This window comes from Oreochromis niloticus, unplaced genomic scaffold (assembly GCF_001858045.2).
Source record: "Oreochromis niloticus isolate F11D_XX unplaced genomic scaffold, O_niloticus_UMD_NMBU tig00000221_pilon, whole genome shotgun sequence".
Classification (NCBI taxonomy): Eukaryota; Metazoa; Chordata; class Actinopteri; order Cichliformes; family Cichlidae; genus Oreochromis; species Oreochromis niloticus.
In genome coordinates this window covers 77,432-83,259 of record NW_020327093.1, presented here as the reverse complement: position 1 = coordinate 83,259, position 5,828 = coordinate 77,432, and the positions used below count along the sequence as shown (strand labels likewise).

Here is a 5,828-nt window from a genome sequence, read left to right as displayed (position 1 = left end):
CACCTAAGAAGCCTTGATATTACTGTGTCATCTGAGGTCATTCAAAAACTCAAATCACTCTAATCAGACCAGCAAAGTAATTAATTAGCAATGAGAGTTTTCTGCAGAAAACGCTACTTGCATAAACTCATTGTAGTACTTTGGCAATATTTGTATAATAATATGAATATTAGTGCTAATACAGCTTTAAGTTTAAGTTTGAACCTGCTTTGCTTCAAAGAGCTGGCTAAATGATAAGGCACCTCTCTATAAATGAAGTTTAACAGCCTTGCAAACATCTACACAAAGTGAATTTCCATATAAGACAGGAAAGAAAGAACAGGGTGTTACATGGATGGTGCACTCTGACAAACAAATGACTGCTTTTATTAAATTACAGATCTCGCAGTCTTGTTCACGAGTGATGTAAGAAGGGAAACGGGAGTTCACAGATGGATTGGTGCTGCGGGTGCAAACGCAGACTGGAGACACTGTACAGATCTGTCGTGGTGAAGAGAGAGCTGAAAGTAAAAGCGAAGCTCTCGCTTTACCAGTCGATCTACGTCCTTACCTTCAGCCATGGTAACAAGGTTTGGGTAGTGACCTCTCTGTCAGAGGGAGGTGTGGCCTTCTCTGCTTAGGCTGCTGCCCCCACGACCCAGCCAGGGATAGAAAATGGATGGAAGAATTAAATTACAAAACTAAAGGTGCACCTTTAGTTTGAGGATTGAGGAGGGGGCTTAAGGGTACATCTTTCACCATCTTACAATGCTGTGATTGCAGCCATTCCACAACTCTTTGTGAATGGTACTCATGGCCATTGATCAATGGTCATGAGAATTTGCAGAATCATGAGGAACGAACTGACCTCCCAGCCCATTGTTCCTTCAGTGGGCTGGTTTCAGTCATTATGCAAATGTACTGTTTCTAAGATTGGGGAAACCTGCAGTCAGCTGAGACTGAAGAAGTCACTTGGATGAGTGATGAAACGTTTCTCCCACTGAAAACGCTACGTCCAGATGAACAGAATCAACTTTTGGAGATTTACTTACCTGGATGATTGAGCATGCATCAAGACCTTTTAATCAGACTAACAAATATCTTGTACTCAATTTTAGCAGCAGTCATTGCGACACTGATGATAAAACTTGTGTAAAAGTGCAAAGCTGTAAAAAAAAAATTATTAAAAAAGCATTTTTGTGGCTGAATGTTACTGGATAGCCATTTCATCTGTAACACATCAAAATAACATGCTATGGTTTAATAGGCTATAAGGAATACACTCACTTCCTGAGCCCTGGGCAGTGTTGTGCTAATAAGAGAAGTTTTGTGTTTCATAATTTATTGATTTTCTTTTATCCTTTCTGACCTGCGTTAATGAAGCAGCCATTAGAGTACCATGTCCGCTATAATAGTTTTGTAGTTTGATGCTTGAGTCATTGCAGACTTGAAACTCTCTCACCTGTCAAAGCAGCGTCTGTGTAATTCGAGTCCAGCAGATGGCAGTGTTTCACTGTCATATGATGGCTGTCTGAAGCTTCAATCGGATTATTCGTTTAAATTAGATTGTTTTATAGAATAGCTTGTGTTTGCCATTGTTGCTATGCGACAGTAGGGAGGAAAACCTCCCTTTTAACAGGAATATCTAGACATGAGTGATTATTGCAGTGGGACACTATCTGTGCTATCTATAAGAAATATTAGGAACAATAAAACTATGAGGATCAGGGCTCCATTTCACTCCAGTGTCCAGTGGCATTTTAAGAGAGGGAATACCGAGGCTAAATGTCTTTGTAAAAGCAAAAGTCTATTGTTAGCCTTTGCAGTGCAAAGCTATGGATCGATGTGCAGTGAAGAAAAATCGAGGTAGCCAGTCTGTCCTTTCCTAACCAATCACAGAGCTCCTTACATTGCCCTACATGGCTTTGTTGCACTGGAGAATAACTAAATATAATATAAATATAATATAAAGATGATATTGAATGTAATCTTTTGTAGAGTCACTACTTAGTGGGCAGAGGACAGTTATCACTTTGCTGGATGCTTTAAAGTCACATGTTCTTTATTTGCTGTATGCAGATTAACAGGATATTAACAGATTAACAGCTTTCATTAGACTTCATATGATAATCAACAGTGAAGTGTTTCTCTTGTCAGTGTTTATTCTTGCTCATTGAATGATCTCTGTTCAGATAATATGCTGCACTCATCTCATGTTTCTTTGAATAAGGCATCACTTGTCCAGCTGTCAAAATCTGAAAGAGTTACAGTTTCACCACTGAGCACTTTGAATGGTTATTCTTTTATTTAAAAGCACTTATTTTAGCTGCATCATCAATACGACAAAAACAGGGACTTCAACATCAGTTTATCAAAATATATTCAGGGGGAAATGTTCCTACACCCCTCATGTAAAAGTTACACCTCCAAAAGGGAGAAATAATCAGAATAAGACATAATCATTGTCTTGATAATTATGACCATGAAAATGAAACTAGGCCTACCTTTAGTTCAGCACACTCAGTGTTACATAAAGACATGCGAACATCCCATCATCCATTCTGGAGCCTACTTTTAAAAAAGCGAGCTGTTTATTCTGGCTGAGTAGCAAACAGAACCAACCATGAAAACCTAAACTGGGAAAACACTCGGAAACCTAGAACACTGGGAACATGGAGACACGGGGGGTAGGTGAACAGACACTCTGACAAAGGACAGAGGAAAACAGAGACAATATATACACTGAGGGGTGATCAGGGAAGTGGACAAACATGGGAGCACAGACTAGGATTATCAGCACGGACACCCTTTTCGGTGACAAAAAAGAGAAAATACCCAGTGAAAGGCAGTTCTCTTGGAAAAACTGCCTTATTGATGTCAAAGGTCAGAGAAAAATGTTTGACAGGAAGGCAACCGTAGCTCATACAACCATTTGTTACAACCAAAGAATGCAGAAGAGCATCTTGGTCAGCTAAGAACAGGAAACTGAAGCTACAGTTCTCAAAATTTGACATGAGAAGATTGGAAAAATGTTGCCTGGTCTGATGAGTCTTGATTTCTGCTCTGACATGCAGATGGTCGGGTCAGAATTTGGCATAAATAGCATGAAAGGATGGATCCATCCTGCCTTATGTCAGCTGTGCAGACTAGCGGTGGTGGTGTCACTGTGGGGGGTATTTTCTTGGCACATTTTGGGCCCCTTAGTATCAACCGAGTAGCAATAATACTCAGGTAAACATCACAGCTTGCCTGAGTATTATTGCTGAACATGTCCGTCTCTTTATGAGAACAGTGTACCTCTCCTCTGATGGTTGATTCCAGCAGAACAGCGTGTCGTGTCACAAATCTTAGATCATCTTAAACTGTTTTCTTGAACATGACAGTGAGTTCAGTGAACTCTAATGGCCACTGTAGTCAGCAGATCTCAGTCTAATGGAGCAACTTTGGAAGGTGATATAAGAATCATGGATGTGCTGATGGGTTCATAACTTGATGGACTTTTATCCAAACACAGAGTTACAAAGTGCTTCAGAGTTTGAATAAAAGCCACACGTTAAAAATAACTTTACATTTTCAAATCAACCATACAGTCAGACATTTATACTAAAATACAAACATGCAAATGGTTCCAAACTATGACGTGCTTTGGTCATCAGCCAATCACCTTGAAGTTAATTTAACTCCCAACATTCACAGTTTGGTTTGTATTCTTTCATTTAAGTCAACCTTAAGACAACCAGTTGTGGCGTTCAACCTGCATACTATTATTAAGAAGATATGAGCTGTATGAAGTAAACAGAGATAAACATGCCAATTAAAACTACAAAGCAAAACAAACTCATGATTAACTTTAATTAACCAGTTTTTAGCCAACAAACAACAACTGGAGCACAGCCAAAACATCTGGTTGGAGCTGTTAGATCTTTGCCTCAAGGAGTGCCAGAGCACAGACATGCTGTGTATTCAGATGCTTCAATTCTGGCTAAACATTATTGATGAATCATTAGTTTGAAGGGCGAGTCTCTCCTGGAAGCCACTCATTGTGTTGCCACGTGAATGTGTGTGTGTGTGTCACAAACCTTAGTACAGGGAGGGGATTTCCAAACCTGTTTATCCATCTGCTAGTAAATGCTATACTGGCACAGGACCCAGATGAGAAGCTGAATCATCGCTCTCACTGGGAGAAAGACCTGGTGAATCTATGAAAACACAGCACTAGATTTAATTATTATTTCATTTTCTTTATTCTTTTTAATATTGCACAGAGCTACATTCATGCTACAGTGCCTCTGTGTTTTGGCCCTGAGGTGGAGTCGGAGCTGTGCCATATGAGGGGATTAGCCATGTACAGAGGGAGCGTATCACACTGTCTCCCACACAAACTACAGATAACACACCCTTGTCTTTGAAATCACCTGGCATGGCGGGGGTCTGCCTTCTCATTCAGCGCTTAGAGGCTGGTTAGCAATGGGTCTGCCTGGAGGAGCCTAGTCTGTGTCTTTTTTCTCCCATTATTGCTCTTTGTCTACACGGACGGGGCGCTGAGTGACTTCTAAGGAGAAGCTGCATGAGTTGGCATCACGCCTGCTGTGCCCTAATCTGCTTGGGGCACTGTTACACACACACACACACACACACACACACACGCACAGAGCAGAGGTAAGTCTTAATCAGTAACACAGATGACCAGAAGGCAGGGGTGGAGGTCCATCAGTGACCATCTTCATCCGCCCACATTACCACAGCTGGAGTCTGCACATTGTGATGGCCAAACCCGTGGCCACACTCTAAAGTCAGTAACTCTTGTATTTCATTTCTTCATTTGAACACAGTAACACACTTTAGTTTTCAATAACTTTATTGATTGGTTTGGATACATTTGTTCTATTTGTAAGCGCGCACATTTAGTTTACTTATGTATTCATGCCACTTCATTACTTTGATTTTTGACTAACCTTTGTCTTTTTATTTCTTACCTGCCATCATCCCCGGGAGTTGCTGGACAAAAGATGGTAGCCAGGGTTTGAAAGCACTAAATGCAAAGAGGGATAATTGGACCACACCACCACTCCCTGCTGAAGGGGAGAATGTGTGTTTGCTTCAATTTAAAAACAAAGTATTTGTATTTAATTAAATATTTGAGTTTAGGGTTTAATGGTTTTGATTTTCTTCTTTAGTGTTTAGTTTATTAACAAACTAGACTGTACTGCATTGTTTTGTGATTTATGATTGTGTTTGTTTGTTACCCCTCATGTGTCACAACGGTCTGATCAGCCATTACATGTGTGTGTCATTTCATGTTTAGGTCAGTTATGTTTGTTTGTGGCAGTCATTTGGTTTGTTAAGTTTGCAGTCTTGGCCTGAGTTCAGTTTTGTTTCTTTGACCTCTTTTATGAGCTCAACATTTATTACTTTTGTAAATCTAATTTTTGGGGGTTAAATGAATGAAAACCATATTTTTCTAATAATTTGTGGGACTCCTCCTGTTTTTCAACTCGGTCCATTACACACATGCAGGGTTAACCTTGAACAGGAAACCTTGCAGTGTACAACGTTTAGAAAAGTGCGTGTTTCTCTTTTGTTCTGTGGTTTTGGTATTTTGGCTACATATTTTGTTTTTGTATATATTTTAATAAATCTTTATGTTTATTTACTTTTTAATTTTTTAATATATTTATATATATGTTACATTTACATTTTTGTGCAGTTTTTTGCATCTGTTTTTGTATTTTGGTATCTTTGCCTGTCTCATAAATTCAGGGCTACATCCTTTCTATAGACAAAGAGCTTACCTTGGAGCCTTCAGCTTCTTCTTTAGTACTTTCATAGGTGGATGTAGGAAGTAACAA

General features: G+C 39.5%; 1 long non-coding RNA gene across 2 annotated transcripts; it reads right to left on the bottom strand.

The window, feature by feature from the left end:
* Nucleotides 1-1,737: 1,737 nt before the first annotated feature.
* On the bottom strand, nucleotides 1,738-4,988 carry LOC109200219 (uncharacterized). 2 transcript variants are annotated; one of them, XR_003217167.1, is made up of 5 exons: nucleotides 4,956-4,988; nucleotides 4,395-4,590; nucleotides 4,059-4,178; nucleotides 2,484-2,643; nucleotides 1,787-2,234 (listed from the first exon to the last, which is right to left on the bottom strand). It is a non-coding gene; the product is annotated as an uncharacterized LOC109200219 (long non-coding RNA). The 2 variants fall into 2 exon arrangements; XR_002060409.2 differs by having other exon boundaries at nucleotides 1,738-2,234; nucleotides 2,484-4,178.
* Nucleotides 4,989-5,828: the final 840 nt, after the last annotated feature.